General features: G+C 39.3%; 1 long non-coding RNA gene across 1 annotated transcript; it reads left to right on the top strand.

Moving 5' to 3' along the window:
• Nucleotides 1-6,407: 6,407 nt before the first annotated feature.
• LOC126952626 (uncharacterized) lies at nucleotides 6,408-23,368 on the top strand. Its single transcript, XR_007724958.1, has 3 exons — nucleotides 6,408-6,638; nucleotides 15,878-15,991; nucleotides 23,317-23,368. It is a non-coding gene; the product is annotated as an uncharacterized LOC126952626 (long non-coding RNA).
• Nucleotides 23,369-23,820: the final 452 nt, after the last annotated feature.

Genomic DNA, 23,820 nt, shown 5'->3' with positions numbered 1-23,820 from the left:
AAAGGTGGAAGCCTTACCATTTAGTAGGACACCTGGCCCAACACCGGGCAGCAGATGATCTGCCTTCAAAGACAAGAACAGCTTCGGACTTCCCTGCAGTTGTGGCTTTGTCATCCACAAATATTGCAAAGTATAGTTTTGGCAATAGCAAGGGGCATATTCATAGAAGTTTTCCAGAATCATTCTCCCCATCATAACTCAACTGTTCCTTAGTACCCTGAGACACCACTAGAGATTCCTTTAAAGGAGAACCAAGAGCTGTGTAATCCTAGGCAGACATTGTTGACCAAAAAAAGCCAAACTTTGTAAAAAATTTGAACAGATTTATTCTGAGTGAAATGTGAGGACCATTGTCAGAGGTGTTTGAGACAGAACAACTCCATCTTGAATAGGGACTGAGTGCAATAAGGCTGAGACCTACTGGGCTGCATTCCCAGATGGGTTAAGGCATTTTTAGGCACAGGATGAGATAGGAGGTCAGCACAAGATACAGGTCATGAAGACACTGCTAATAAAACCAGTTACAGTAAAAAAGCCAGGTAAAACCTACCAAAACCAAGATGGTTAGGACAGGGACCTCTGCTCATCCTCACTTCTGTACTCCCACCAGCACCATGACAGTTTACAAATGCCATGGCAACATCAGGAAGTTACCCTATATGGTCTAAAAAAGGAAGGCATGAATGATCCACCTCTTGTTTAGCATATAATCAAGAAATAACCATAAAAATGGGCAACCTTGAGGTGGCTCTGTCTATGGAGTTGCCATTCTTTTATTCCTTTACTTTCCTAACAAACTCGCTTTTACCTTACAGACTCTCCCTGAATTCTTTCTTGCATGAGATACAAGAACCCTCTCTTGGGGTCTGGATCAGGACCCCTCTCTGGTAACACCATAACCCATGACACAGCCTCAAGGAGGTCCTGAGAATATGTGCCCAAGGTAGTTGGGTTATAGCTTGGTTTTATGTGTTTTAAGGAGACATAAGATACCAATCAATACATGTGAAGTAAACATGGGTTTGTCCTAGAAAGGCAGGACATCTCTAAGTAGGGTATGGGGCGTGGGGGGAATGTCTTTCAGAACATAGGTGGATTTCAAGGTTTTCTGATTGGCAATCTGTTGAAAGAGTTACCTTATTATCTAAAGACTTGGAATCAGTAGACATGAGTGTCTGAGTTAAAATAAGGTGTAGTGGAGACCAAGGATCTTATTACATAGATGAAGTCTCATAGGTGGCTGCCTTTAGAGACAATAGACAGCAAATATTTTCTATTTAGACTTTTAAGAGGCACCAGACACTCCAGAAAAGACCTAGTAAGGGAAAGATGTGCTCTAGAGAATGTTGATTTCTACCACAAGAGACAGCTTTGCAGGGCCATTTCAGAATGTGTCAGGGAAACATATTTGGGGGTAAAATATTTTTATTTCCTTCTTTACCTGTCATGTGATGTTATACTAGAGTCAGGTTGGAATTTGGTATCTTATTGCTAGAGGACTCTGTTCTGTCAGTCTTAGAACCTCTATTTTAATGTTAATGCTGGTCAGACCTATCTAAACTCTAAGAGAGAGAGGGCATAATGAGGCCTGTCTGACCTACCCACTTCCTATCATGTCCTGGACTCATTTTTCTGGTTTCTTTGGAATCCTGTTGGCCTAGAGAGTGGTCTGTTCAGTCAGTTGTGGGACTTTGAATTTTATTTTTGGTTTACAATGTGAAGTCAGAGAACACTATTTCTACACTCCTATTAATTCTTAACAGTGTTATCTGATGAAAAAATAAATAAATAAACTGCATATACTATTGAAATAGCTAAATAACTTTAACACTTCCAAAAGACCAGTGCAAAACACTTCTTTATTTATATGCTAAATGTTTCTGGTTTTCATCTTCTGAGTCAGTGCCAAGAACAAATCATGCACACATCACATAGGACTATGAAATGAACCACAAATAAGACTTGCCAGACAGCAACTGGTTCAACTACAGACCAGCTTCACACATTACATCTTTAACATACACAGCAGCTGCACCATGAAGAACATGTGCCGACAGAAATCCTAAATAAATGAAGAATGATAACATTGCTACTAGGATTAACTCAGGGAGATAACTTGAGTTCCACAGTCTCAGTCTTTAATGGACTCAAAAAACTAGTAAATTATTTATATCATGAATGCCTAGGACTTTCATATTTTTTTTTTGAATGGGCTTCTTATTTAAAATTGGAAAAGTCAAAATTGAGGTGAATTCCACAATATCACATTTTCCCCTTACATGAATAGAAATATCTCAAGAACTCAAGTTTGAATGTCTGATGAAAGGTTAGTGGGGTTTAAGGGTTGATTATCCTATACAGGATTTCTGCATTGTTCAAATTCACTCTCCAAGATTGTATAGACCACACATTAGTACCTTTAAAAACTCAGGATATGACTAATCAGATACAGTCACTACATAAAAGAAGGAACCAACAAAATGGATGTAAAAGCCTGTAGTTTATTTTTTAAAGTCTATAATAATTTTTTTCCCACTGATTTCACTAAGTAATATCATTGTAAACTCTGGCTTTGACATTAGACACATTTGAGCCTGGGTCGGGGTCTACAAATATCTGTAGTCTCCAGGCAACTTATTATCTTCTTTGAGCAAATTTCCTGCCTTATAATGGTGAACAAAAACACTTCATAGTGTTCTATAAGTGTAAATGAAATCATCTACGTATCTTAGCTGGCACACTGCTTGGATCACAGTCATAAATGGCAGATATTACTGCTATTTCTACTTATACTCTTAACATCTACTACTTTTACTATTACTACTATTTACTACTACTGCTACTACTAAGTGATCAAAGACAAGCATTGAAATCACTGGATATGAGAGTAGTAAGTAGAGTTCATTCATTTTCAACTACAGAAATACAAGAATAAAAGTGATGACTATAAAAATACTGGATGTTGAATCATTCCTACTAAAATTTTCTCTATAAAGTACGTTATGTAATTAACATTAGCTCTGCATGCTTGCAGCATTCTTTAATAAAACACAGAGGGAACCTCTTCTTTCTTTAGCCATTATCCTTTGGGAAACCTGACCAAAAGATTCTAGAACATGAGGACCACAAAACAGCTGCAAACAACACTGACTATCTTTTTGAGATTTAAAATAGCTGGTGTTTGGCAATTAGAAACAAGAGACCAAATTGTACTAACAGCATCTTTTTAAGCCGAAGGTATATTTATTAGGCTCGCAGAATGTTGTGTATACTTAGACTTGTACCAAGGTGACCACATGTGAGGCAAAGTCTCTAACATCAATGAACTTATAACATATCTGACAACATAATATTATTATAGATGAAATAAAAGGAAACTGTACCAAAAAATACAGCTTCTACAAGCCGAAGTTCAGCCAAGGATAAGCTCAGTGAAGACTGAAAGAGTTACAAAAAAAGTTCACTAAAGGAAACCAGGGGTGGTGATGCATGACTGGAGTCCCAGCTACTCAGGAGTCTGAGGCAAGAGGAGGCTTAAGCTTAGGAGTTTGGAACTGCATTGCACAATGATGGTCCCTGTGAATAGCCTCTGCACTCCAGTCTGGGTACCACAGTGAGACCTCCTTATACCCCAAAAAAGAAAAAGTTAACTAAGTGGTAAGAGATGTTATAACTAAGCCCTGACAGGCAGCAGAAAACAAAGGCAAGACTTTCCAGGCAAGAGCTCCATCATAAATCAAGTCATGAGAAAGGATCGAGCTTTACACATCTGCAGGAACAATGGATCACTGGTTTGCAATGCACTTTGCAAAACAGCACAGTCTAAAACTGCATGCAAGTCATCAAGCTGATAACTCGAGAAAATCTCTGTAGGGAAAATTTGTCTACATCAAAATGCCAGGTGATTTGTGGATGGCAAAGACAGCAGACAGGAGAAGCTTGTGGGAGGCTGTGATAATCTACATATGAGGCAAAGAGGGTTTGGGTGGGGGTGATTGCAGAGAAGTAAAAAGAAGAAGTAGTCATGAGAAAGAGTCTGAAGGAAAATGGGCAGGTCATATTAACTCACTGGATATGGGGAAATGTAATCCTCTGTTGAATTAAAAAATAAAAATAAAGATTCCAAGGGTTTTAAGCCTGGATCCTTGAAAAGAATTATGAAGCCAAATAGAAACAGGGCCCAGGGATGTAGAGAATGGGACAAGAAGAGGAGAGTCGAATGAAAATTACACCAGACTGGCTGAGATATGGCATGTGTCTGTGGGGAACATTTAGGGATGGAGCTGTTGACTGGGCACCACCAGCCTTGATGTGTGTGGGAGTCATCAGAATAGAAGACAAGTAGACAAAGGAAAAGAACTTGATTGTGGAAATAGGTGATTATAACCAGGAGACATTAAGGTCACACAAGCCAATGGTGAGGCAGGGACGATGTCTTTGGTGCGGTGGCTCATGCCTGTAATCCCAGCACTTTGGGAGACTGAGGTGGGTTGATCACGAGGTCAGGTGTTCAAGACCAGCCTGGCTAACACGGTGAAACCCCATCTCTACTAAAAATACAAAATATTAGCTGAGCTTGGTGGCATGTGCCTGTAATCCCAGCTACTCAGGAGGCTGAGGCAGGAGAATCGCTTGAAACTGGGAGGCAGAGGTTGCAGTGAGCTGAGATCGCGCCACTGGACTCCAGCATGGGTCACAGAGCAAGACTTTGTCTCAAAAAAATTTTTAAAAAGAATGCCTCAGAAAGTATCTCTTTGAAACAACAAGTTCATCTGTTTTCTGCACTACATATATGATGAAAAGGGTAAGATATGATTTACGCAATCAATTTCTATAACATGCCTCTGTATGCCAAACGTGGTCCAGGGAATGGGGACAGAGAGAAGGCTAGTGAATTGGAAATGAGGATATTGGTCTCTGCCTCCTAACTACTCCAGAGGCACTGATGCTTGACGATGACAGCTCTCAGCCCCACTCAGTTCCAAAAAGAATCTAGACCAATGCAATTAGTATCAGAATGATGGAACCCAGAATCTGTCTTGCTATGCAAAAGCTAATATCTGATGTTTTGAAGTTGATGCCAAGTTATATCCACAGTCAAAACTTTCCCCCTATCTTCCAAGTTTATCCTTACTCTATATTTTGATCATACAAAAATATTAACCCTGAAGACCGCAATTTTGACTACTGCTGAACTTCTCTGAATTCTGCCTTCCTCTAACTGAGTTAATCAGGCCCACATTTCTCTAGGTTCCTTAGTGTCCCTACATAATGCCATTCAGAGGCATTTTTTTTTTTTTGAGACGGAGTCTCCCTCTGTTACCCAGGCTGTGGGGGTTCACTTCATTCTCCTGCCTCAGCCTCCCGAGGAGCTGGGACTACAGGCGCCTGTCACCACGCCTGGTTAATTTTTTATATCTTTAGTAGAGACGGGATTTCACCGTGTTAGCCAGGATGGTCTCGATCTCCTGACCTCGTGATCCGCCCTCCTCGGCCTCCCAAAGTGCTGGGATTACAAGTGTGAGCCACCGCGCCCGGCCTCAGAGGCATCTTTAATGACACTATTTTAAAGGAGATCTGAGGGTAGTAAAGTTATACAAATATTTATCCTATTTCACATATATCTTAAGAAACATATTGACTAACAATCTCAGAAATAATCTTCATTCTTTCAATAGAAAGGGCATCCTCAGCTTTAACTTTCTTATTGACAGCTGAGCAGGGTAGCAGGTCTTCCCACCTTCACGGAGGTCCGCAGACACTGGAATCAGTGAACTGCAATCCAGATAGCCCTCATAGAATTACATTTTTCTTCCAGCATGGTTTGATTTCTGTGTATATCAGGGCTTACAGTCTTCCGCTCTTAGTAGCAATTGCTCTTTTTAAAATTCCATTCACTCTTTTTCAAAAATAAAATTGCAGCAGAAGTGCATGAAAAGAGATTCAAAAGAGCAAAAAACTTAAATAGTCCCAGAGTATCAAAAACCACATAAGAAATAAAAATTCCTTGCCCACATTTAGTCAGGATTTAGCCTTGCATTAAGTTTCATGATATTCCCTCAAGCTGCAAATCAGATTGCAAAATTCAAATTCCATTTATTTCATCAGTTGCTTATAGTATTATAATAGCAATGAATCTAGTTTCAGAAGACTAAAAAGTAATATACAAGAGCAATTATTTGTATTTGTGGTTTTGTCAGAAAAACATTAACTTATTCAGTAAATAGCTTTGTTTGATTTTCAGACCTAGTCTGGTTCAAAAGTAATCCAGTTCAATAAATACTTGTGCATTACTAGATACGTCAAGATGAATAAGGTTCCATGACCCTAATTTCTAGGAGTTCTATTTATTAGGTCTGTACAGAATCTTAACAAATCAGACACCAGGTTTGGCAGGAATTGAGAAGAGAGGCAGAGAGGAATGATGGCGCAAAGAGAATGAATTTTATCCTGTCTGGTTGAAGGAAGGGGTAGGCATTGAACTATTTTAAGCTGGAGCCTGATGCGCTCCAATTTGCATTTTAGACAGATCACTATGGTGATGATGGGTTGGAAGGAGGCTGTTTGGGAAGCAGGGAAAATAAGGAGCTGCCGCATCAGTGGCAAAGCAAGGGAGAGGCTGCTTGGAGAGATACATGGTGAGTAGAACCTGGCTGGACATGGGTCAAAAGAAGAGAGACGGAATCTATCTCCTCTGAAAGTTCTTTTATGCTGTCCATAATATTCCCAACACCAAAGGTCTTGCACACACGAGAGAGGAAAGCTTCTCTCTGTGCAAGGCACCTCCTGTTTGCCCTTGATGTTCTAAGACCTAATAGCAGCAGGTATTCATCAACAGGAACTGGGGTGACTCAACCTCATATTCATGTGCATTCTTGTTGAATTTATATTCACTTTTCTTCACTAAGCCTGATGTAATGGAAAAGATAAAAAACCAGAGAAGTCAGGCCATCCTGGGGTTTTAGGGCTGGCTTTTTTAATAATGAGAGGTGTGACTTTGGGCAAATCATTTACCTTCTCTGAATCTGACTTAGTTGGTAAAAATATAGGGATTATGCCAGCTATAAATAAAATTCCTTCCAGATATGTGTCAGTATCTAGTCCAAACAATTCTGCTTGTCTATAATCCAGTTATTGGTGTAGAAGGAAAATACTGATTAATGCCCAAAGCAGTTTGGGTTCACCATATACTAGATGACTTCTTGAAGAGGAAATTTCCTAGGCCACATAATAGGCAATGAATTTAAAAAAACAAAAACAAAAAAAACAAACAAACAAACAAACAAAAAAACTTCTTCAAATTAAAACAGAGACATAAAGAAAGCAAAACAATTCAATAAGATGTGATTGCTGAAAAAGTGCTGATCTTCAATTAGATATCTAAGTATATTAAGAAAATCATCCAATGAGTTTAACTGTCTGAGACTGAAAACTAAGGAGAGGTGTGTGCCACTCCTGAACCAGTAAATCTATTCCCTAGTTGCTGAGTTGACCACCAATTCCTTCTGACCATCTTGCAAACGGGTTCTTTTAGTAAACTCTTGCCATTTTAAAAATTGTTTTGTTTTTGTTGAGTAGGGTTCTCTTCTGAGAACAACATCCCCCACTCTCTTGGGGAACTACCCCTTTACTCTAGATCTAAAGTCATGATCTGAGGGCTGCTATCTTACAACGTAACCTTCATTTTCTTGTTGCAGTGATTTGATGGCTGTTGGGCTTCTGTCCTAACATCACCAATCAGTGTTCTTTTTTAGGATTTTTCCATTTGGAGCTGAGACATAGACTCCTTTCCTTTCTGATGCTAAAGCTGGAAAGATACAGCCTCAAAGCTGTCAGTGGAAGAAGGTGTTCTGCTGAGAGAGAAAAAAAAAGATGAGAGATGGAAAGAAAAGGAACCTAGGCAGTGTTCAAACATCAGTGCCTGTTCGTTTCTGAGACTCCCGAAACTGCTCTGTTCCTTGCCTTGTAAAAATGTCTTTAACTCTTCCTTTGATCTTTATGCTAGATTTTCTGCCAAAACTAGCTCAAGTTGGGTTTCTATAATTTGCAACAAAAAATGTCCTGAGTGATATAGTGATTTTTACCATAAGAAAGAAAAGTGGAAAGAAGTAGTTCAAAGCTCACGTCTTCATCACTACTGGAAAGATAATTTATGTGCCCAAATACTAGTGGCATGTCAATGATATTATCTTTAGGTATAGCAAAAAACTTATCCTATGAGTTATTGTACTTGCAGAACCACACAAACATGAGAGTGGACCTTGCCAGTAAAAGTATAATGTACAAGGTTTTGTTTTTGTTGTTGCCATCAAAATGCAATAAGGTTTGAGTTATTTGCAGGAACTTTATGAACTCCCTTTTTAAATGTTGATATTCAGTAAAACGTGGGGAAAAAAGTCCATGTGGTATGCAAAGATGGATGTCTACACAGATTGTATCCTCACAGGACACTTTGAGGGACAGGTAGGAGAGACGCATGTATCTACCCATCAGTGAAGGCCATCTGGACTATGTCAATGGAATGCAATCAGGCTAAACCGAGATGGCTATTCTGTCTGCTTTTAACTTGACTTTGAGAATGAAAGAAATTACAATTATTTTGACCTACAGTAAAAATTAGGCTTTAGCAGCTGGAAGGAAAGGGTAGGAGAAATAGAAATGAACATAACTACCAATCACTTTTCATGAGAGTCATTTACTGAACTTGAACAGCTGGGCTTTGAAAGCTCTGGGACGTATTCAACAAGCTAGTGCTAAATTCATTGTGTTCTCATTTCTGCTGTATGCTAAACCAGCTTGACCTAAATCATCTTCACAAATGGTTTTATGTATCATCAGATCAAGTGTATACATTGGGAGAAAGTGAGTTACCAAGAAAACAGGAAGGATAAAAGAAAAACTCTAAAGAAATGTGGAAGAGTGGATTCACAGACAAAGGATTTTAAAGCAGGGTTCTGAACATTTTTGTTCCGTAGACCCCTTTGGCAGTTTTATGAATCCTATGGGGCCCTTCCCTATCTCTATAAAGGGCATCACGATTTTTTCCAGTTTTTCATGTCAAACATTCAGAATTCCTTATTTCCCTAAACCACAAGCTCAAGTGTTAGCTGTTAAGTTCTGTTGGCTCTATCTTCCTCCCCAGTGCTTTCACCCTAGTCAAACCCACCTGACCTAGTTTACTGTAAAATCCTACTAACTATCCTGCATCTACTCTTTCCCCACTTCCCTGTACCCTAATCTATACATAGCAGGAAAAAAAACTATTCTGTAAAAATCTAAATCATATTAGATCACTGCCTGCCTAAAACACTTCAATGGCTTTATGGTTTAATTTAAATAAAATTGACACACTTGTCTTATGGCCTCCAAGATCCTATGTGATCTGAACCCTGAACCAGTGATATAATAATGATAACTGACATTTATTGAGCACCTACAATATTCTATGCCCTGTTCTAATTGTTTATTTTCTTATCTTTCAACAATTTCATGAGTTTATATGATTATTTATATGTGTTTTAATCATGAGGAAACTGAGACACAGCTAACTTAGATAATTTGTGAAATGACAAATAAATAATAAACACAGGTCTGTTATTTGAACCCAGAAACTATAGCTCCTAAGCCCACATTCAAACACTACGCCATTTCACTTCTCACCTCTTCCCGTTTCCTACTTTGTGTGATCCCAGGTGACTATGTGACAAACAACCCTCTTTCTGTTTCTTGAATGTATTAAGCTAGTTCCTGCTCTCAAGGACTTGTACCTGTTGTTTACTTCTCTGAAAATTCTTCCCCCAGATCCTCATATGGTGGACACCTTCTTATTTCTCGAGATGAAGCTTACTACAGGCACTAGCAATTGCCTATCCCAATTGTTGGGGATGGGTTCTCAGAAAAATCAACACTGAAACAAAGGATCTCTCAGCAAGGCTAGTTTACTTTCTGCAGAAAGGGTGCCACTCACTAGCAATCTTGTCACGAGGGCACACACAAACAAAAGAGACAGGATCATTTATAACCTGACACGTCTGGTTACCTACTGCTGTGTCTGGTTTCCATTGGCTGGAACGGGACCTCGCATTCTGTACTTGTCCCAGTTGGCTAGCAATTTAAAACTTCCTAAAAGAGGTGAAGGCAGAGGAGAACAAAGGAAAAAAGGAAGTAACTTGTGGAATGGTGAGAGAGGCAAAAACACTTCCAAATAAGGAAAGAGGAATAAGCTATGACCTAATGCTTGCTTGGACATGTTCAGGCATGCCGGGACAAATATCTAGGCTAAAATGTGGGAGCTAAGAACACAGAGTATATTGATTTCTTAATTATGGCTAGCAGATATTTAAGAATATTAGCACAGGTCTTTGAGTAAATTTTGCTTCTAAGAGAGGTTACTATCTATTCTCAATTAGACTGGGAGGAAATTTCCTTTGAAGCGGAATGAACCTCTACTTCATTTTCTACACCAATCTATCCCCTTTTTTGTACCTAATTTTTAAATTGTTTACCCTTCTCTGTTTGTTCTTGCACTTAGCAAAAGTGATGCAAACCCAAGCTCCAGTGACTGACTCTCAATCAGTCTAACTAAAACTTAGACTCTGCATCAGTCATGGTAACATCATTCCTCATGGAAGTGACACAATTTTGGCCAATATGGTATAATATGAAGTCTGCTGGGAACAAAGATTTCTGATATGGTTTTTCTGTGTCCCCACCCAAATTTCATCTTGAATTGTAGCTCCCGTAATTCCACATGTTGTGGGAGGGACTCCATGGGAGATAACTGAATCGTGGGGATGGTTTCCCCCATACTGTTCTCATGGTAGTGAATAAGTCTCATGATAGCTGATTGTTTTACAAGGGTAAACCCCTTTTGCTTGGCTCTTATTCTCTCTTTTCTTGCCATGTAAGACATGCCTTTTACCTTCCACCATGATTGTGAGGCCTCTTCAGCCACATGGAACTCTGAGTCCATTAAACCTCTTTTTCTTTATAAATTACCCAGTCTCAGGTATGTCTTTATCAGCAGCATGAAAAACAGACTAATACAATCTTTTAGCTGATTAAAAAAATAGACCTACAGGAAGAAACTTTCTTTTTGCCTATGAACTTTGCCTAAGGTGGATGAGGACAGAACGGCTACAAGTGTCATTCCGTCTTTTGAGCAAGGTGGTAGCAAGTCCACATGCTGAGATAGGCATGTAAGAACAAAAATTTCCTTACACCTTTACCCTCTGAACTATTCCCAGAGCCCTTCTACCTTAAGACATCTTTTGTTTTCTTAAGAAATGGGGTCTTTCTTTGTTGCCCAGACTGGCTTCAAATTCCTAGGCTCAAGCCATCCTCCCACCTCAGCCTCTAAAGTAGACGGGACTAGAGGCACACACCACTATGCCTGGCTTAAGGCATTTTTTATGCAAGATAACAATTCCCCTATTATTTAAACTATTGTGATTTCAGTTTTCTGTTACATGCCACTGAAAACATCCTGGTGGAACCATAGTTAAACTGTCGCCTCCCCAGATAACTCTTCCCTGGCCATCTGATAAAAGGTATTTTCTTCTCCACTTTCTCTCTAGCAAATCCTCATGTTTTTCTTTTCATAGCACACATTCTGTCAAAGTATCTTTTTAAAATTTATTTACCATTTGCTTTCCTCACTGATATGTAAACTCCCTTAGAAGAGGAATCTTGCCCATGTTGTCCTTTGCTTGATCACCAGTGCCTAGAATACTGTCACATTCCTCCACTTAAAATGTTAACCTTGGAAAATTCCATATCTCTGCATCTCAGTTGGATTGTAAAGATCAAGTTAATTACTTCATGTAAAATGCCTTAGAAAGTGCCCGACACACAGTTAATGTTCAATCACAATAGCTTTTAATGTAATTGTTATTCTTATGTAGGCACTCAATATATATTTGTTAAATCAATAAAAATATGAAACAATGAATCTCTGAAATGTGATGTGATTGCCCTCTACATTAGAACATGATAAGCGAAGGATTTGTCTTATTCAAAAGAAACAGATTTTTAAGAGGAGAAGCAGACTAGTGTTACAGGTTGAAAATATTAATGCTGCATAGACATCTCCATTTCCCGAAGGCAGAGCACACTAGAAAGCACTAAGTAATAACATCACTGGCCATATGGCCCCACCACGATGCAGGAATTAGTGGTGAACAAGACAGGCAAGGTTCCTGTTCTCATCAGTAGTGAACCAAGACATCAACCAGCCATGAATATAAAAAAAAGACTTATTTAGCTAAAAGCCAACTATGTAAAAGTTTCTTGAGTATAATTAATGACAATTTAATCTCTAAAACAACAAGGAAGTAGCCAGAGGAAACAACCACTTTGGACCTAGCTCTGACAACAAGGGGAACTTATTGATGAAGTGAAAGTAATGTGAAATCTAAAAGAAAGTGACCATGCTATCTTGAATTTTGACTTTTTCAAGGAAAAGAAAACTGGACATCACGAGTTGTACACCCTAGACTAGATGAATGTCTGCAAAGTGTTTACAGAAAAGATATGCATTATTCATGGCATGAGACTCCTAAGGAGATTATGACTCAAAAGTGTTATGATGTTCTCAAAAATACAATTTTGAGAGCAATTGCTAAATGATAAAATGAGGAGGAAAGGGGAAAGAAAACTAAACAAAAATGTAGCCTCAGATATTTTTTAAAGAAAACAACAATTGAAAAGTATTCATGTATTTTGTATTCGTCATCTTAGTGATACAGTGCTAGGAACATAGCAAATAGAATTATTAAATGAGTGACGGAAAAAAAATGAACGTTGAGGATAAAAATGGTAGGGCCAGTTAGATTCACATCAGAGTCACTAGAATCGCAAATGAGATGAGATTAGGAGAAGGGAGGATTAAAAATACCAAAGTTATGAAGCAAAGGAAGGCCTGTGACTTTGAATTAATGATATCACGATGAGATAAAGATAATGGTGTTCAACCTCCAAAACCCCAGCTGAACATTATTAGGAAGAAATTGAACCCCAGTGAGGGTAAAGACTATTGGACAGCACCTATATGTTCTAAATGAGCTCATGTCTCCTTATAATGATGAATTATAAACACAGTATAAAATAGTTTGCCATTGAGATCTCAGGGTACTAAGAGCAGTATTAGGAGAGCAAAAATAGATGAAACTGAAATCAAAAAGCTTCAGGGAGCTATATTTGTGATGGATTCCCAACAGCATTCTGAGAATATAATCACAAAGCAAATATAACCATGTTTCTTCCTTTGATACTATTATTAATCTGGTAAACCATCTGGATTTATGCAAGAGAATTAGCATTGTTTTTTATGACTGATATGGTATGGGTATTTGTCCCCTCAAAATCTCATGTTAAACTGTAATTCCCAGTGTTGGAGGTGAGGTCTAGTGGGAGGTGTTTGCATCATGGGGACGGACCCCTCTTGAATGGCTCAGCCCCATCCCCTCGGTGATGAGTGAGTTCATGTGAGATCTGGTTGTTTAAAAATGTGTGGCACCTCCCTCCCCCTTGCTCCAGCTCTCGCCATGTGACATGCTGGCTCCCTGTCACCTTCTGCCATGAGTAAGAGCTCCCCAGAAGCCGAGCCATTGCTAGCACCGGGCTTCCCGTTCAGCTTGCAGAACCATGGGCCAATTAGAACTCTTTCCTTTATCGGTTACCCAACCTCAAGTATTTCTTTATAACTACACAAGAACAGACTAATACAATAACTTTCTTTGAGACACTGTGGAATAATAAGGTTTGGATGCCAGTGTAATGTGACAAGTTAGTGATTGGCTGCATTCAAAGGGTAGCTAATGGATTACGTCAACCTGGAGGAAATAGTTGAGTGAGATGCCACAGTGTTTTCTTCTTAGCTTTGTCATATTAAGCATTTTTAAATCAATCATTAAAAATGTTGAGGTTATCATCATTACATTTTCCAATGATAAGTGGCTTGGTGGTATTGTAAAAATACTCTTTGATATAATTGGATCCAAGGGGATTTTAGGAGCTGGGGTTAATGGGCTACATTTAACAAGAGTGCGTTGAATGAGGATAAATGAATGATCCCTGAACTCAAGTCCAGAATATTAATGACAAAAAAGCAGGATATAATAATGTATCTAACACCATTTTTTGATATTTGACTACTGCCGTATTTTAATCCTCACCCCTCATTCTTTCCCTCTTGCCCCACCTCTGGGAAAGCTGTTAAAACAGCTTGAGTGTTCTCTTCTTTGGCTCCTGCAGGAGATACAAACCACATAAGCCCTTCCCCACATGTGGGTACCTTGACCCAGCTCCAGCCTCCTTCCACAATATAAATATGGAGCCAGTATCCTTTCCTTGAGAAGCCCATCCTGATTTCTGAGACTTCTATTTTGTAAGTAATGAAACTTTTCATACCCTTGGTGTTGGAGTATAGCATTATCAGTCTTGACATCCAAACTGAATTTTGGTGGGGGTCCATCAGCCTCCACATGGTGGATATAACCCAGAGGTGGTGGGATGTAGGAGGATGCAGGTTAGGAGTAGCACACAGGAAAAAGACTCAGAGGGTAGGCTGGGAAAGTCAGAAACAGAAGGCTCAGTACAAGTCCACAGTATGGTGGAGCTACCCAGAAGACTAAAGTGATCTTAAGGGGCTTTAGTCCAAGTGGATACATAGGAGGAGAGGAAGCAGTCTGCCCAGTTCTCTGTGGGTCAACCACCCAGGAGCCCTCACAACTATCTTATCTTCTCTTACATCACTCTCTCCCTTTTGGTGATAACCTTCAAGTTCCTCTATTTAAGTCCCATCTCTGTGCAGATAATTCTTACAAGTTTATCTCCAACCCAGACTTCCATTCATGTGGCGATAGGCAGCTTGAACTTCATAGATCCAAAGCTGAACTCCTTATCATCCCCCATCAACCTGCTCCTCACTCCCTATACCCACCCTACTCAGCTCAGTAAATGGTGACTCAGGCTGAAAGTCTTGCAGTTATCCTTGACACTACTTTTTTCTTTCACAACCCACTTCTGATTCACTAGCAAATCTTATCAGCTCTAGCTTCAAACTGTATCCAGAATTCAACTGTTTCTCACGGATTCCACTGCTATGCCAGTCCACATGCCACCATTATGTCTTGCCTACATTATTGCGGTAGTCTCCTAGCTGGTCCTCCTGCTTCACTTTCTGTCTAATCAACACCAGCAGTAGCAACCAGAGTGTTTCTGCTAAAAGTTATATCAAGTCACTCCTCTGCTCCAAATGTTCCAACAGTTCCTCATTGCTCTCAGGTTCATAGCCAAAGTCCTTAATGATCTAACCCCACTGTGACTTCATCTCCTAATTCTGCTCTAGCTTTTCCTTTTTCACCACACTAGCCTCCTTGCTATTTTGCTTTCATTTTCTTAACATACCAGCTTTGCCCCATCTCAAGGCCTTTGAACTTGCTCTTTCATCTGTCTGGAACTCTCTTTCACCAAATATCCACAAACTCATTCCTTCATGTTCCTAAGTCTTTACTTAAGACTTATCTCTTCAGTGAGGCATTCCTAGGTCACCTTAACCAATGACCCTAACAACTCTCTCCCCATCTATATCTTATTATCTCTGTCCTGCTTATTTTTCCCCTAAACTCTCCTATTTTATACATTATATTATACTGTATATCTAATATATTTTCTGTCTCCTTCACTTAAGTGTAAGCTCCATGAGAATGACAGTTCTATTCTACTGTGTTCACTGCTCTATCTTTAGTATTCAGCATGAAACTCTGACTTAGTGAGTACTCAGTAAATAATTTCTTGAATGAATGAATCACTCTTAAGATACTATGCCATCATTATGATCACTAACAAGAATATGGGCATATTGGATATTTTTCAGTCAATGACAAAACTTCAAGTCACACTGCACAGAGAAAGGAAGAAGGAAATGCAGATGTTCAGCCTGGAGAAGAAGAGACACGCAGAAGAGGCGAATGGAGATTGGTTTGACATGGTAGAAAGCTTCAAACCTTTCATAGCTGTATTATGAACAAGGGTTATCCTATTTTGTTTGTGTTTCTAAGTTATCAGTTGGCATAAATAAATGGAAACTCCAGGAAGACAAATTTCAACTCAATTCAGAGTCTTTTACATAGTCCAAGCTTTCCAGTGATACCCTAGGATCCACTAAAGGAAAAGTTTCTCCTTCTTGAAGGTCTAGAATGAGTGAAAAAGTCATAGAGATGATGGTTGTACTAGATAAAGAATTTTATGCCAGTCTATGATACTTTTATTCTGTGAATGAAATTGTACAGCTGACTTGTACTGAATGTATCATTTGGACAAATGGACATGAAGAAAATAACTTTTTTTTTTTTAGATGGAATCTAGCTCTTTTTGCCCAGACTGGAGTGCAATGGTGTGATCTTAGCTCACTGCAACCTCCACCTCCGGAGTTCAAATGATTCTCCCACCTCAGCCTCCTGAGTAGCTGGGATTACAGGCACATGACACCATGCCCAGCTAATTTTTGTATTTTTAGTAGAGATGGGGTTTCACCATGTTGGCCAGGCTGGTCTGGAACTCCTGACCTCAGGTGACCTGCCTGCCTCAGTCTCCCAATGTGCTAGGATTACAGATGTGAGCCACCACCCCCAGCCAATAATATGTTTTAAAATGAAGTATGGGACACAACTCGATAGCTTACAAACCTAAATCTGATTTAGTAATTTTTCCAGTTTTCTAAATCAGTTTAAAATGTTTTAAGACCTATAAATATTTTATTATATTTGAAAATCCCAAATGCCATCTCTCAATTTTCTATACTAATTTTCATGCCCTTCCTTCCTCTCCTTCTTTCTCCCCAATACACACACACACACACACACACACATACACTTATGTTCTAATCACTATAAACACTACTAGCTCTGATTTTTCTAGAATTTCCTCAACTTTGCTGAGATTCAAGTTAGAAACAGAGGATAAAGGATGCCGCTAGAATATCTCATTTAAAAAAAAAAAAAAAAAAAAAACCATTGCAGACTTGGAAAGAGTAGTATAGTCATCTAACTTCCTTTCAAAATCTAAGATTCCAAGTTAATACCTTCTCTGTCAATAGAAAAGGATCACAGTGTATGAAGTAAACCCTAGACTGCAAAGGCAGAGACATGATTCTTTTGTATCTTCCCACAAGACAAAGTGTAATGCCTTAATTTTAACTGGTACTCAATAAATGTTGACTGCCAAATATATACTTTCCTGAAAACCTGGCAGCATATGCATTCAAAAAACTTGAGTTTATCTTAGCTTCTTTGCTTTTTAAAGTTCCAAAGGATTTGTTTAAAGGGACATAAAAGATCATTTAAATAAATCAACTTATTAATAATCATGCTATGAATGGATCTCATGGGATTAGAACTGTTCTACTTCATTTAGATTGCTTTTCATAGATATGACTTTCCTCTCTACTTTTCTTGATTACCGTTCCATATCTAACACATTCATCAGCTGAGGGCTTCATACTTTTCCTTAGGTCTAGGTAAGATTGAACTAATTTCCATTCCATATCCTATTGAAAGTCTAATGCAAACATTAAGAAGGCAAGGGTGAGGTAGGGATGTGTGTTTGGGTTGGGAAGGGTAAGTTCTCATGCTCCATCTAGCTCCAAACCCTAGCTAAATTAACTCAGTGTCTCCACAAACTGTTCCTGTTCTGCACAATATCAATCTACCATATGAGTAATATAGTCCCTTTCCTTGATTTCCACCAAAAGCAAAATGAAAGAAACAAAAAGGAGTGTTCCAAAATCCTTTGTATGTAAAGCAGACTTTACAAAAGTTTTGGAAAGAGAGAAGCAACATACACACACACACACCCCTCTAAATAAGAATATAAAATATTCCCATTTTTCGTGTGTCCCTTTCCACTAGTAAGTTCCAGTTCTATCTTCCTGCTTTTTCTTCATCCAAAAATCATTTCTTATATCTTACACAGAGCAGTATGGCAATATTAACATTTCTTAGAAATCCAGTGAAAAAATCTTGAGTCATCTTTGACATTTCCTTTTCTTGCATCCCCTGTAACTAAACTGTCCCTAAATCTACTTTTGTCCTTTAGTTATCACTTGGAATGAACTCCCTACATTCCTACCATCTCATCCCTAGAGCCGCCCTGTGTCTTTCCAAGTTAATTTCATAACGCAGACCTCCACAACTCACAGAAAGCCCAGCAACTACCTGTACCAGACCTGAGTTTGGCTGTAAGAGGACGCAATTAAACATAAGACAGTTTTCTGCATTCTTGTGTGTCCAAGTCAGATTTGGGACACATAAAAGAAATAAACATACAAAAAACACACTTGAAGTGATTAGGTTTTTAACTGCTGTCTAGACAATAATTTGGCAAAGGAAGAGAAAAATTTGGGCTTGAAGTCTTCAGCATGGGCATGCAATTGGGGGGCTGGTCTTCAGTCATGGGTAGTTGTGTACCAGACACAACTTCTGTCTCATCTTTTCTCTTGTTATGTTCACATTCTGTAGCATCCTCCTGTAAATCCCTTGTTTCTTCAAATCCTACCCATGGTTGAAGACCAGTCCCCCAATCGCATGCCCATGTTGAAGACCTCAAGCCCAAATTTTTCTCTTCCTTTGCCAAATTATTGTTTAGACAGCAGTTAAAAACCTAATCACTTCAAGTATGTTTCTTTTATGTGTCCCAAATCTGACATGGACACACAAAAATGCAGAAAACTGTCTTATGTTTAATTGTGTCCCCTTACAGCGAAGCTCACATCTGGACAAAGGCTATTTTAATTCATTGAACAAGATCACATAATGTTTATGAATGCAGTCTGGGATTGACTATTACTTACTCACTGTAAGGATCTCAGGGCCAATTTCTTAACTTCTCTAGCCTTTGGTTTCCTTGTCTGAAAAATGAGGATAATGTGAGTGACAAGTGTCATGAGAAAATTAAATGTGATAATGCACATAAAGCATAATGCCCGTGGCATTTCCGTCTGGCCACTTTTAAGGATCAACCAGAAAGAGCATTTGAGGTCATCTACTCTAATACCTTCATTTTGCAAATAGGAATATTAAGTCCCAGGGAGATTAATTAAACTGGAAGACTAGAATCTGCTTCTAAGGGAATCTGTTGGTGACTTTCTCAAGGTCCTTCCTGGCTTGAGGCAGATGGAGGACTAGAGTCCTTCCAATTCCTCCAGTCTCCCTCAGCCCGATGCCCTTTCTGCAGCATTCTGATGCCACCAGAATTAATTTGAAGGTTAGAAAACCTTCAAGTGATTGAAAAAACTCTCAGTGGTTGTACTGAGATATTACTAGAGATTCTAGAGGACAGCTTTTAAGACACCTTTAGATTGTTATGATAACAAATTAATTTTAAAACCAATAAAGAATTAAAAGATGTTATCTGTAATTCTAAACAGCAAGAGGACGCTGCTGAATCATTTCCTTCCCTTAGCAGAAAACAAAGTTGATTGTAATATTTATGCCCTCAATGCTCTTACACCTAAAAGACCTCTATTATAAGTTTTTAAAGTATATATGTGTGTGTGTGTGTGTGCACATGAACATATGCATCTGTTGATCAAGGTTGGAAAAGAAATCAACATGACCTCAGAATTGGAGAGACTCCCTAAGGTAGACTGGGGAAATCCAGGCAGAATCTCCAATAGAAGAACCTCCTGTGGCTCACCTTTCACCTCAAAGAATTTCAGAGACAATGGATGGCTTCAAGAGACCATCAGAGAACCAATTCTCCTATAGCACAATCTGTAGTGACTAAGCCTCATCAGTCAGTGCACAATGGGGCTTTTTAGTCTCTGCTTACATCCAGCTCTATTGTCCCTGCCATCTGTGACCAGCATTCCTTCTCCCCACCTGAACACATGCCTTCTCATATACACAAGGACACGCATACACCTCAGGGACAACCGCTCTCCTTGCAGAAACTGTACAATGTTTGCTAAAGTACAGTCCCACTGGAGTTGACTCAATTCCTGGGAAATCCAAGGGATTCTAAACAAAATAGAACCTATTTCTACTAGGCCTGAACTAATCAGAAAATTTTGGAAACTAGGATTTGCTGAATACTTCCCATGCTCCATCTACTTTTCTAAGGACTTCCCACAGTATTGTTACTTCTGTCATATTTACAACTCTATGACCAACTCCTCAAATAACACCCAGTAGATACTAAAAAAAAAAAAATTGAGGAATGAATTCACCCAAGGTCACACAGTAAGTGGCAAAACAAGAAATCAAACTAGGATGTAACTGACTCCAAAGACCATACTCTTTAGCCACTAAACTCCACTATCTTCAACCCTACACTACTTCCCCTGAGAATTGTACTTCTTGTTATGAACTGAATGTTTATATCCCACCAAAATGTATATATTCAAGCCTTAACCTCCAGCATGACTATATTTGAAGATAGGGCCTCGAAGGAAGTCATCAAGGTTAAATGAGGCCATAAGGGTAAGGCCCTGATGCAATAGGATTAGCATCCTTATAAGAAGAGACACCAGAGCGTGCACTCTCTCCCACCAAGCATCCACTGAGAAAAGGCCATATGAGGACATAGGAAGAAGGTGGTTGTATGTAAGCCAGGAAGAGAGTCTTCACCAGAAACAGAGTTGGCTAGAACCCTGATCTTGGACTTTTAGCCTCCAGAACTGTGAGAAAATAAATTTCTGACTAATCCACCTAGTCTATGGCATTTTGTTGTGGCAGTCTGAGCAGATTAATATACTTTTAATACTAGTATTTCCCTAGCTCTGGGTTATATATGATTCTTGTGATCTGAGTTGTTCTTGTGCATGCCAGGGTATGTGCTACAAGGAAAAATAAATATGTAGCAAATGAAAAGTATAGGAAACAAAGGACCACCACCCATTTTAATACATAATTGTATGCAGAACCCCAGCATAGTTAAAAAGAAAAAACAAAACCTGTTTTTCTGTCAAGTTCTACCCATACCCCTCAAGCAGAAACTTTAATAGGAAAGAAAGGTGGGGAGATCACAAAATACGTAGTTGTTATATATTCAAAATAGTTATTAGAACATATTGATGGAGGAATGACTCATAATTCAGATGTGTGAAAGCTCAATATCAAAACAGCAGTATTCTTTTTTACCTCAAGCATTCTTCTTTATTTCTACATAGTATATAACAGAATCTACAGAGAAACATTTATAGCCACACAGCAGAGTGTGGAGTTGAGTGAGAGCCCGGAGTCCTATAAAAATGCTGCAGACTTTTCCCTGGAATCTTGGAATCTTGGACAGCCCCAGAACCTGCCCAGAGATCCTGAGTAGCGCTCTCACAGCTGCTCTGATGGCCACAGTAGGAAACAGGGTGAGGTCAGACCCCTCTGAAAGCCTTTCAGAATGGTCTCCACATCAGCAAAAATATTTGAAGGGCAGGTAGCCATAATCTGGCACTCTAGTGGAAAGACTGCCTGTAGTCTGCTGGTGTGAGCCACTGCGCATCCTGCTGTATGGCTATTAGGTTCAAAATTGTTTACCACTATGTCCCTGAAGCCAAACTTACAGTAAAAGCCCAGTAAATCATCCTTTCCTGCATCAGCAACACCAGACTAATTGTCTACATCACAAGAAACCTGCACCTGCGTAGAAAACTCTTCTTCACATTGAAGAACACGGCCGTCTGAAATTAGGACCTCACTGAAATGTTTCATCAGGCAGACCTAGTTTTGCTATAAAGAAGCTACCACCCGCACTTATCTGAAACTTATTTATTCCTCCTCCAAATTGCTGACTGGCCATAATACAGTTATCACTTCCATGTAGAAGGTTTTCAGCACAATGGAGCTCACTTCTATGCATCATCTGAAGCTAAGCTAAAAGGCCACAAGCTTGTAGAATGTTAGAGGTGAGAAGCAATAGATATCCAGTTCAACTCCTTCACTTTAGAGATGAGACAACTGAAGTCCAGAGAGTCAAAATAACTTAATAAAGTTCACACAAGTGAATGCATTCCATTTCTCCAGTAATTTTCTTCCTTGTACAAACTCCATCTCTGCCTACCTCCTTTCTCTTCTCTGTTCCTAGCCATTGTCTCACTGTAACCCCAGTAGACTGCAAAGGAGGTGACATAACCTAGGCAGCTAGCTTTCTGCAAGCAGATTCTCACCGGGAAACTGGCACTCGGTGCTTTGGCAGAGAATGTGATAAAGCAGGAGCAGAAAAGAGTGCACCATCTGTACAGAAGGACGCTTAGTGCCAAGTGGGCCCCAGCCACGGGGAAGAAGAAGGAAAAAGGAAGGGTGTCACCCGACTGCACGCATTCATTTTCCCTTTGAGGGGATTTGTTAGTAACCATGCTATTCTGAGTGGAAGCCGTTGTAGGTGGTTCTGATGGCTGACGAATGTGTAGGCAAGGATGAAACAAGGTGAGTGGTAGCCAGGCAATTTGCAAACGATTGTGAGCCAGAAATATTTGGTGGCGTCTGATTACTATGTATGAATGAAGGGATACGTCTTTGAAGGGTAAAAGTATGTGTGTGTTTTCCCCCACTTACTCTCCTCTCTCTTTTTAGGGAAGTAGTAAGCACAAGATTTTCCCTGACAGTACCTAGAAAAAAATCTTATATTTAACACCACTCTGCTCTTGCTACATTTGAATTATACTAATATTTTCCTATGCTATGGCCACATGTCCCACCTATGAAAACCATACTCGTGTACACAGTGGTTTTCAACAGTCAATTGGAAGCATCATAGCTGCTTCAGAGGTTCTCCTCTTAGTGATTCTAGCTTTCTATGTACAAATTGCTATTGGCAATATTTTTTAAGTAATATGCATCTTCATTATGATTTTCTGTTTTTGTTATGAAAATGGCTCTAGTGAACTCTACCACATTGGAGGCAGAGGTATTTTAAGTTATCTTCCCTAGTTTAAGACCAGCCTGACCAACATAGTGAAACCCCGTCCCTACTAAAAATACAAAAAAAAAAAAAAAAAAAAAAAAGCTGGGTGTGGTGGCATGTGTCTGTAGTCCCAGATAGTCGGGAGGCTGAGGCAGGAGAATCCCACTTGAACCCGGGAGGCAGAGGTTGCAGTAAGCCGAGATCACGCCACTGCACTCCAGCCTGGGTGACACAGCAAGACTCCGTCTCAAAAAAAAAAAAAAAAAAAAAAAAAAAAGAGTCATGCTAAATTTTCAATAATACATCCACAATACATCATCTCCATTGTTTGGCATTTAGAGTTTACAAAGCACAACACATATATCGATATACTATTTTAACAATAGTAATCTGATGTTGGTACTTATTATTACTTTATAGAAATGCTCATAGGCTTACTAAACAGAACTCAGCCCCTGAGATGCACTGTGGCAGGTGGAGCGAGCACTGACTCTAGAAGATGATTGAGGTGGATTTGGATCCTGACACCTGCTGTGGCCCAGAGCACATCAGTGGAGACCTCTAAGCTTCAATGGTAGCAACCCCTGCCTGTGAGACTCACATGCTTTCAAATAAGATAAATGATGGGAAGGTGCTTGGCACAGTGTGGGGGCACCTGTCCATTTCTCTTTCCTTTCTCAACTAACTCCAAGTCTCATGCTTTTCTATTACACAATAATGGCTTCTTGTTCCCCCTTTTTTATACTCCTATGACCAGTGAGACACACTCTAAGACAGCTGCATGAGACGAGAATAAAACCTATGGTGAGAACACAGCCATGTGAATAGTCAATATAAGGAGGGAAAATATTCTTCAAAATTGAGCTAACTAGCCTGATTAACACTGTCATGAATGTGAAAAACGGAGGGTACATATCAATTTTT

This window comes from Macaca thibetana, chromosome 4 (genome assembly GCF_024542745.1).
Source record: "Macaca thibetana thibetana isolate TM-01 chromosome 4, ASM2454274v1, whole genome shotgun sequence".
Lineage (NCBI taxonomy): Eukaryota > Metazoa > Chordata > Mammalia > Primates > Cercopithecidae > Macaca > Macaca thibetana.
Note: the sequence above shows the minus strand (reverse complement) of the source record. Positions and strands in the feature narration are given on the sequence as shown.